We start from the raw sequence: 11,240 nt of genomic DNA on the forward strand, positions 1-11,240 counted from the left end.
CTCAAAGCTTTAGTTTGACATTCTTTGAAGTTCATATTACTAAACTGAATTTGCAATTTACAGGAAAAAAAACACATCTGTTGACCATTAGGAACAGGTAGAGATGCACAAAAGAAATACAAATACAAACTAGTCCTCTTAGTCATTTGTGCAAAAGAGGTGCAGATTCTACAGTACTAAAGATACTGTATGAAACTACTCATAGTTGCCAGACTATTTTACAAATAAAAAACCCAAAGCGTTAATTTACTGTGCTCTTATTTATTATCATGACAGAAAAGGGCAACATGATACATTTTCTGTTTTTTAGAAATTATTTAAAGTAGATTTACTACACAGTAAAAGTGACTTAAGGTCCTGCTGGATAAAACAAACAATGATAAACACATCTAAAAACACCAGAAAAGTTGAATTTCCCTCCTTTGGGAGAAGGTATTTGTCATTGTGGAAAACAGATTATTTGAACTGTCTAATTTTATATATTTTCTACTCACCTCTTAGGGATTGACAAATTAATTTATTGTACTTCTATTCCTATTCTTGATTGATGATTTTGGATATTCCTCCATGTGATTGTACATACCACATACTAGTCCTCCAAGAGCAACAGGCCTCTGTGGGACTACCTGCTGAATGAGGATTACCAATTTGAAGCAATAGGCAGAAAGGGGGAAATACAACCCTGCTTATGGCAAATGAGGGAAGGGAATTGCTTTCTCCTCCCTTATTAAAGTAGGAAAGAAATTTCTAAGCATGTCATATCCTCAGCATTATAGACAGAAATTATGTAGAGCATAGTCCCGATGCAGAGTATAAAACTGAAGAGTTACAAATGCCTGATTTGCCTTTCACATGGAAAGATGAAAGCTGAGTGCTCTGACCTACGATGTGAAAAAGGCTGCAACGTTCTGTTGCAGCAGGGACTGTTGGGGAGCAGCTCTTTCAGGAGAGCTAACCCAAGGAAAGCTGACTCAAAGGAAATGGAAATGGATTGCCTTAGACTGAACCAATACATTACGATTCTTCCACAAAGACTTGCCAGTGCATTTGATTAGCATCATGGCCCTACAGTTGCCACTGTGTTGAAAGAGGACCTGCTCCTAAGCATGAAATGGTAATTTTTTTTCTATTTGTTATGATTCCCTTTTTTCCACAGCTTACTGGAGAAGATACTGACTTAAAATGAGATGCAGGGCTGCTCTTGTACTAGAAGCTGCTTAGATGTCACAGGTCAATAACAGGACCTGGAAAGAGAAATATGCTTGACTTCCTCCTGGAATGCTAGTGAATGGGAAAAAATACTGTATTGTACATACAGGAGGGGCACTTTGTAGCAAAAACATTCCTTGTATTTATCAGTCATGTGAGTTAGCAAGTCAAGTTGGCATACTTAAGTAATTATAACACTTTCCATTGTAAAGAAAGCAGTAAGTGTCCCACCTCACTCTGACCTTTGTTATTTGATGCCTTTCATAGGTTTTTCAAGACTGGGAAAGAAGATGCTGAAGTCCTTGCTAGCAAAATCTGCTCTGCCTTCAACAATCATTTACACAGACCGGTAGCTTGTTTTTCTTGGAAAACAAAATGAAATGGGATGTGACGGCTCTTGCAGGAGAACTCTTGGGGGAACAGAAACGAGTGGAATACAATGATAATATTTAGAAAACACAAGAGCTTTCAAAAAGCACCTGAAGTGGCTCATGCATTTTTTAGATAATAGTACCAAAGGAAGAAACCCTAAAGTAAAATTCTAGCCCTAAGTCAAGTCAGAGAAAATTATTATCCTTAACTTCAACCAGATCAGGAGTTCACTCCATATGACAAGAGATCAGACAACTATGTTCCATCTAGTTTAGACAACATCTGCAAACTTGTGTGGAAACAAATTTCATGTGTTTTAAGTTGTGTCCATTGCCTCCTGTCGTGCCATTGGGCACTACTGAGAAGACTCTGACTCCCTCCCATTTCTTTCCCTCCTATCATGTACTGATCCACATTGATCAGATCCACCCCTGAGCCATCTTTTCTCCAGGCTGAACAACCCCAGCTCTCTCAGCCTCTCCTCATACGAAAGATGCTCCAGTCCCATAATCATCATGGCCCTTCACTGGGCTCACTCCAGTCAGTCTTTGTCTTTCTTATACTGGGGAGCCCAGAACTGGACACAGTACTCCAGGTGTAGCCTCACCAGTGCTGAGTAGAGGGGAAGGATGGCCTCCCTTCACCTGTTGGCAATGCTCTGTCTACTGCAGCCCAGGACAGTGTTGGCGTTCTTACCTGCAAGGTTGCACTGCTGGCTCATGGTCAGTTTGTTGTCCAGCAGGAAACCCAGGTCCTTCTCTGCCAAGTGGCCTTCCAGCCATTTGGCTTCCAGCAGGTACTGGTGCCTGGGGTTATTCCTCCCCATGTGCCGGAGTTTGCATTTCCATTTCTTAAACTTCATAAGGTTCCTCTTTGCCCAGTTCACCTTGTCAAGGTCCCTTTGAATGGTGGCACAACCATCTGACATATCAGCCACTCCTCCCAGTTTTGTGTCATCTGCAAACTTGCTGAGTTTGCACTCTGTCCCATCATCCAGGTCATTAACAAAGATGTTGAACAATATTGGCCTCAGTATCGACTCCCAGAGTACACCACTAATGATTTGTCTCCAGCTGGAATCTGTGCTGCTGATGCACACCCTCTGCACCCAGTTTTTGACTCTCCATCATCTTCACAGCAACTGAGGTGAGGATGACTGGCCTGTAGTTCCCTGGATCTTCCTCCTTGCACTTTTTGAACATAGGAGTGATATTTGTTCTTTTCTAGTCTTCAGGAATCTCTTTCAATTTCCATGACTGTTCAAAGATAATTGAGAGTGACCTCACAATTACATCAGCCAGCTCCCTCAGCACTTGTGGGTGCAACTCATCAGGCCCCATTGTCTACGTGTCCAGTTTGTTTAAGTGGTCCCTCACCTGGTCCTCCTATGTCAAGGGTAATTCTTCCTTGCTCTAGACTTCCTCTCTGGTCTCAAGGGGTCTGGGATTCCTGAAGGCCAGTTTCACTGGTAAAGACTGAGGCAAACAAGGCATTGAGATCCTCAGCATTTTCCGTGTCATCTGTCACCGTTTCCCCTGCCCCGTTCAGCAGTAGCTTCCTTTTACTGTTTATGTACCTGTAGAATCCTTTCCTGTTGCCCTTCACATCCCTTGCTGGATTCAACTCCAGGTTGACATTTTCTTTCCTATCCCTACCCCTGTAAAATCAGACAGCAACCCCATACTCGCCTGGGTCACTTGCCCCTCCTTCCATCTCTTGTATACCTCCTTTTTATGTCTGAGCTCAGTTTGGAGCTCCTTCCTTATCCATGCAGGCCTCCTACTGCCTTAGCTCGATTTCCTGCTTGTCAGGACCTTTCTTGAGGTTGGAGGAGATGATCCTTGAATATGAGCTAGCTCTCCTGGACTCCTCTCCGCCCTAGGGCCACATCCCAGGAGATTCTTCCAAACAGGTCTCTGAAGAGGTTGAAATCTGCTCTCCTGAAATCCAAGACTGTGGTCCTGCTTTTTGTCCTGCTGCCTCCTCTTAGGATCCTGAATTCCACCGTCTCATCATCACTGTAGCCAAGGCTGTCTCTGACTTTCACATCTGTGATCAGTTCTTCCTTGTTTGTAAGTATCAGGTCCAGCAGAGCAATTTTCCGTGTTGACTCCTCAATTACCCATGTAAGAAAGTTTGCATCAGTGTACTCAAGAAATTTCCTCTTTTGCTTGAGCCCTGCTGTATTGTCCTTCCAGCAGATATCAGGTTGGTTCAAGTCTCCTATGAAAACCAGGGCCTGTGAACATGAGGCTTCTTCCAGTTGTCTGAAGAAGGCCTCATCTACTTCTTCCTGATCAGAAGGTCCATAGCAGGTACCCACGAAACCAGCCTCCACATTGGTCTGCCTGGTAATCTTCTCCCATAAGCTCTTGACTGACTCCAGACATGTCCCAAGGCAGAGCTCCATGCATTCCAGCTGCTCTCTCACATAAAGGGCAACTCCCCATCCTCATCTTCCCAGCCTGTCTTTCCTAAAGAGCCTGTGAGCCTCTCTCCATTGCATCACTCCAGTCATGTGAGCTATCCCACCACACCTCCGTGATCCTAGTGAGGTCATAGCCCTGTAACTGCACACAGACTTCTAACTCCTCCTGTTTATTCCCCATGCTGTGTGCATCAGTGCAGAGGCATTTCAGAGATGAATTTCAGAAGACAAAGGCTTAAATTGTTGAGAAGAAGAAAGCATGGATTTGTGTTTATTTTTTAGGTTCCTGTGCCTAGGCAATATAGCTTATTTTAATGCAAAGTACTAGAAAGCTTTCAATGTCAAAAAAGACTCAAAACTAGAATCTATGATTAAAATAGCAAGTTCATTTAAATAAAAATGCCATTTCAAGCTTTTCATGTCATAAGCCATATATTTATTACAGGACTTATGAAAAATATTCTTAGACATCATTTGGATAACAGGGAATTTGATTTCTTCCTACAGAATTTCTGGTACTTACCAGTACAGTTGGAATACAAGACTAGACAGACATTAGTGTAATCATCTCTGATTGTATTATTAAATTGTATTATTAAAACCTCCTCACATGCTGTTGAATAAAACAGAACTCACTTCCTAGACAGAACTCAACTCCTCGCTTCTAGTGTCTGATAAAACCTTACTATAATGATATCATAAAGCTATTAAAGTAACAGCAAAGTAGAAGAACTAAAAATAATAATGAAAGGTGAGCATTCGTTTAGCACAAAATGAAGACGTTAAGTATAAAAGTAATGAAGCCATCAGTTAGCACTGAGAGTCTAACTACTTAGATACCAATTCTACAAGTTCAGGTAATTAAGGGAGCCAATTAAGGGGACGTTTTCCAACCAATGTCTTTTTTTAGTGGAAAATGCAATTATTTTTTTTAAACAGAGACTGTTTTGTTGAAACTTTGCTTTCTTTTGACAATTCATTTTAGGAAGAAACAAAAATACATGATGCATTTACCAGAATGTCAGAACCTTTCCAAAAAAAAAAAAAAAAAGATATTTTAAATCTTCATTTTTAAGTTACTACATAAAACATAGATTTTCCAAATTTGCCTTGAAACAGAACATTTTTGGGTTTTTGTTTTCATTGGTAGGAAAGGCCAAAATAATTTTAAAATACTGATCAAAAATTAAAGAAGGATATATAATTAATGCCAATTTGATTTCTGAAAAATACCTTGTCATACTAGCTTTGCAAACTTCTAATGACGTACTTGCTTTGATGCTAAATCACAGAGCTTATATTAACATGGCACTTGACTTGTGATTTTGATATTTTGATTCTGGACTCAAAAATATTGTTAATTGCTAAATTACAAAATACAATTGCATCAAATATGTTCACATTAGATACAATCAGAAAAGCTCCCAGGGAGCTCTAGAAGCAATATATATTTGAACCTATAGTTTTCAGCTTAAAAATACACAGACAAGGACCTAAAAGAAACTGTCACTACTGTTAGCCTGCTGGTGGACAAAATATTCTCCAGTCTGATCACGACCAAAGTAGCAGTAATGATGGTTTCATGTTAGATAACAAAAAAAAAAAGCAACCTTAACAGTTTGGTAAGAAAGAATGCAAGACTAGACTGGATAGCCATCAGTACTGCAGAAAAGGATTTAATGTTACACTGGATCACCGTCTCTGAACAGAGGTTAACAATATCATTTTGTTGTGATAAAAAGCAAATGTAATTCTGGGATTTATATGTGAGCACTGCATTAAAAACATTCAGAATACATTTTTTAGTCAACTCGGTACTCTTAAAGCACCTGCTGGCTTTTTTTTTTTTGCATTTTGAAGGACTACAGCTCAGGAAGGATATGGAATAACTGGAGACAGTCCAAAAGAGGCAAATAACAATGATCATGGGCATACATAGCTTGACCTACAACACATATGATAAATCTTTAAGAATGTAAGACGAGGTGTTAAAGAAGAAAATTCATCCATCTTTGTGTAGTCTGAAGACAAAATAAAAAGCAATGAGCTAAAATTCCAGAAAAGGAGATTCAAGTTAGAAATCATGAAAATCTAAGAGTGAGGACAATGAAGCATTAGAACAGGTTGCTTAGGAAGGCTGTGCAATCTTTTAACGGAAATTTTTTACAACCATCCCTTAAGCACGACAGGATTATAGTATATACTGCCTTAACACAAGAAACGTATCCAAGGACTAGGTAACCTCTTGCAGTCCTATTCATGACTCCAATGATCAAAGATACCTGTAAGTATATCCTTATAGGATGTAAGTCTTTTTCCTGGAAGGAACTGCCACTAGAAAAAATACAGTTTAAGTTGCTATAATGTATCTACTTCTAGAGTTCACAGTAGACATGTGCAGAGAAGATTTGAGGAAGATTCATGAGAATGATCAAAACCTTGTGAAGCATCTCTTCTAGAGGGATGAATTAAATTGAACTTATCAAATGAAAGAACAAAGAGTGACTTAGTCCCTCTACCTCCACAAGAACAGAAATTTCAAAAATAAGAGGGTCTTCAAAGCAGCAGACTAGGGCATAAGGCACTGTAACAGCTAATGATTACAGAGAAGAAATTTTTAACAATTATCCATCAAAGTAATTTACCAAGGACTACGATAGGACATATACATTGATAGAAACAGATCTGAAAATGATGCTCTAGTTTAACTACAAATTTAGACTCAGAACAAGAATTTTGCATCGACCCGCTAAAATTTGAACTTTCTTTCAATGCCACAGATGCAACAGCAGCAGGCAGGAGCTGAGGTGCTGGAGTCTTCAAAGCACCTGGTGAACTTTGAGTTCAGGAAGAAACATGCCACAATATATAGGTATCTTTGGCTTATCCAGAAAGTGAACCTGGATTTTCAGGATGACATAAATATCTACGTCACCCTTGAAAGGGGAATTGAAGCCCTGGAGTTTCATGTAGAAGGTAGAAAGCACTAGGGAGACAATGTGTGTGGAGTTTGCTTGTCTAAACATACGCATCCAGTGCTTTTTTATGTTACTCGAGAGATCTCCTCTAAAAGCTGTACCAGAAGGGCAAAAGTATCCTATACTTTTGTTGAAACTTCTGGCTCCAAATGGATATTTTTTTTATAATAATTCAATGCATCTTAGATGGCACTGCGTGTCTTTGTTTAAGTAACTAAATCTAAACCTTGAGCCTTCAGTGACCTCACAAGGCAGTGAATCTATAATTACTTATTTTTTATCCTTCCTTCAGGAAGGATTGTTAATATTTTAGTCCATCACACCGGATTCTTACTGCCTCCTTTTGGTAAAACAGCAATGTCTCAGGATTGAACAAAAAGACGTCACAAGGCTGTGTGGTAGTCATTTATTTTAAAAATCTTTTGGTGATATTTTCATCATAGCTGTGGTGGAGGTAAATTAAGCTAGTAAAGATACTATCTAAAACACTGCCTAAAAACTGAATGACGGAGGACTTGAAAGTAATATTTTCTGCCTCAGGCTAAAAAACAGGAGTAATGAAGGGAAATGCTAACAAAAAACCCATGTTTGTAAAACACACTATTTTAATTTCAGTAGCCTGTACAGGCTATAATCAAGTATTAAACCCTACTTATTCTACATAGCTTGCACGTGCAGAACAAAAAGATAACTTCTACTCCTTAAAATTTTAATGCTTACAGTCTATTAGGCTTCTCCGATAAATAATGCATTGTAAGTTAAGAAGTGGAAGGGGTTTTTCATTGGGCTATTTTCTAATGCACTGTTAGGTAATTTAGTTCCCAGTATGGTGTTAACCACTCATAAAGAAGATGGTCAGAACGTGCATTTGACCCCTGATTCCAGCAGGCACACAAAGAATCACTATCTATAAAATACATCATGTTTCACATATAAACTTTTTACATATATTTCTATTTTCTTCTTTCAGAATCAACTGGAGAACGGGTCACTTCAAACCCCACTAAGAAAAGCAAATATGTTGAAGTATCATCTGCCTTTCTTTTCCTCCCCCATCTTTCCCATGAGGCTTAGGTAAACAATTGTTTCTAGGCATCTGTTGCTTTTACTCACAAATTAACACAACGGAAGTCTACAAGGCCATCAAAATCTCAAGGTTAGCTTTCAGAAAGTAGCAACTGAAAGGTATCAGTGCTAACATTATACTGTTCCGTTCACCTCCCTCTTTGTGCCCCATTGTTTCTGTTTTGCATGATACCATTTTGCAAGACAGATTATAAATTAATCTCTTTGATTTAGTAATTTTTGTGCTAGTTAAATGAGTCTGTTTTGTGGGGGTTTTTTTAAAGCATATACTAAAACATCCCTGAAAAAGAAAAGAACAAATCCATATACATAGTATGATGCGCATCCATGGCTCTGTTTAACAAGTATTCTACTTCACAGTGCACCTTCGAGGTAGTAGGATTAATCACCTGTGCAGATCTCATACTACAAGGTCATGTAAAGCAATGCCCTTGAACCAAGACTAGAGGCTGAAATGTGCCTACAGCTGAGGAGCTTATCTGAACACTTCTACAGTCATGTTAGCTTTTCATAGCATACCTGACCCTCTGCTGGTTCCTGTGGATAAAATGCGTTTTAAAATGGTTTCCGCCTTAGCAAAACAGAAAGCATAATTTCTTATGATCTTCTACTTACTTGCACAAAAATTGCAAAAGTTATAAAACATACTGAATTGTTTTTAATCAAGGGATATGTTTATTCCCTAAGACGCACTTGTTTCATCCCCAGTGACTTCCTGGAAGGAATTCAGCCCTGCATCAGAGTTGCCAATCAACCCCCATATTGCCTGCAACATAATACTATACCATTAGGCAGGAATAACTATCTTTACAATAGAAAATCAGTAACTATAAAATGATTTTCAAGTCATCATCTATGCTGTGAACTGTATTTTGATTAACTTCCTGGCACACATAAGCTGATTTTTAAGAAGTGGGCAGAAAGTGAGTCATACAATAACTCTTCAGAGTGAACAGTCTGGATGTTTCATTACAGATACTAGAGAAAGGTATTCTTCCCCAAAGAAGGACACTCTATTCCTAGAAAAATCAAGTCATCTAAATATTTCCAAGTGAGCACCAACTGGCATGTCACCTCTTGACAATAATGCTCTCTGAAAGTAAACCAGAAATAACTACGTACCTGACTACCGCATTTGTTTCAATAGAACAAAAAATTGGACAAAATCTGTGCTCCCAATTGGCATTTTGCTACCAGCTTCCATACTCATCCATGCAATTGTCTATATTTTCCAATATTCTACATATGTTTTCTCCTGAGCTGATCTGCAGTGCCACTAAAGTCACGTTCAGATCAATTTATTTTGCAGATCCTGCAAGAAGCTAGCCGATTAAAAGTTGGGGTTTATTCCATTTTTGGTAATACCAACAGCAAGACAAGATAAAGCCATTAATAGCCTATGACTACCTCTCACTTCTAACACCACATTGAATCATGCTTGAGAAGTTTCTAAGCCCTCAGGATAGGCAGTACCTCTTTTAATATATTTTGAGAAGCACTTTCATCCAATTAGGTGCTACAGGAAATAAATTATTATTATTATACAGGCACTGACCAATGGAGAATCATGCTCCGTCAATAATCTAATGTCAAAAATTGTTAGCGATTGTAATAATGAAAGCTGCAGTGCTTGATCATTTGGTAGCTCAGTGAGGTTTCCTTTTCTCTTCATGATAAATCAGCTGCCAAGTTTGCCTAGTCTTGAGTGCAACAATAACTGCATGGAGTTCATCCTTCTCTCATCACATAAAACAATAAGATCTTCAAATTAATCAGATGCCTTCATGATGCAGACAGTTTTAACTGCATAATTACGGAAATTACTACACTCAACTTGGTGACCTTCCAGGTACTAATGCTTGGCTATACACTACGGACAGATATTTTTGTGAAATGGTGCACTTTCCTAATGTATCCTGGTGTCCATGATATTGCTCTGCTACTCCAAATTCTAACAATGTTCCAAAAGGAGACCCCAATACAGGAAAAGTTTTTTGTAGATCGAATAGCTCTTCAAGTGCAGTTTTTGCAGAGAATGGCTAAATGAACAATATGGATTCTATGTCCTAATGTTTTATGCATCTCAATTACACCCACACAGATATACAGATGGAAACAATGTTGTTTTATACAACAACGCTATAATAAAAATGGTAACACACTTCCCATTCTTGTTTATGAGCTCAAAGTAACGGAATGGAAGGCAGGAATATTATGAACACAAATACATCTTTTTTCTTTTCTTTATGAGGAAAATCTGTGCTTCATAGTGCTTCCAGTATTGGAAGTTCTCATTCCATAGTCTAATTCCACATATTCCCTCCCATTCCTTTTTTGACTCCTTCAATGCCAGCACCTGTGACAGTGGAGCCTGATTAGGCAGAATATAAATTTCTTTGTAGCCTTTTGTCATCACAGCTGCACTACTATTGTCAGGCCATGCAATACATTTTGGTGGTTTAAGATACTGCATACCTTTAACTTACTTTGAGCCGATATTTATGCTTAATATATGACTACAAATTTAACTTGTTGTTTACTGGAAATGAGACAAATTATTTATGTCAACCAGCAATCATTTAAAAAAAAATTTAAAATTGTACATTTGTTAATATTCATTCACCTATAGATTAATCATGTACCTAGTGGCCAAAATTAAAATGTAGTAGCCTTTGTATGACAGTTACATGTCTCAATGTGAAATTTATTAGTGCTTCATTTATTGGCAGCTCACGGCTTAGACAGGTGTACTCTGCGCTGGGTCAAAAACTGGCTGGACGGCCGGGCCCAGAGAGTTGTGGTGAATGGAGTTCAATCCAGTTGGCAGCCGGTCACGAGCTCAGTTTTGGGGCCGGTCTTGTTCAATATCTTTATCAATGATCTGGACGAGGGGATCGAGTGCACCCTCAGTAAGTTTGCAGACGACACCAAGTTGGGTGGGAGTGTTGATCTGCTCGAGGGTAGGAAGGCTCTGCAGAGGGACCTGGACAGGCTGGATCGATGGGCCGAGGCCAACTGTATGAGATTCAACAAGGCCAAGTGCCGGGTCCTGCACTTCGGCCACAACAACCCCATGCAGCGCTACAGGCTTGGGGAAGAGTGGCTGGAAAGCTGCCTGGCGGAAAAGGACCTGGGGGTGCTGTCGACAGCCGGCTGAACATGAGCCG

Source organism: Pygoscelis adeliae, unplaced genomic scaffold (genome assembly GCF_000699105.1).
Source record: "Pygoscelis adeliae isolate BGI_AS28 unplaced genomic scaffold, ASM69910v1 Scaffold41, whole genome shotgun sequence".
Lineage (NCBI taxonomy): Eukaryota > Metazoa > Chordata > Aves > Sphenisciformes > Spheniscidae > Pygoscelis > Pygoscelis adeliae.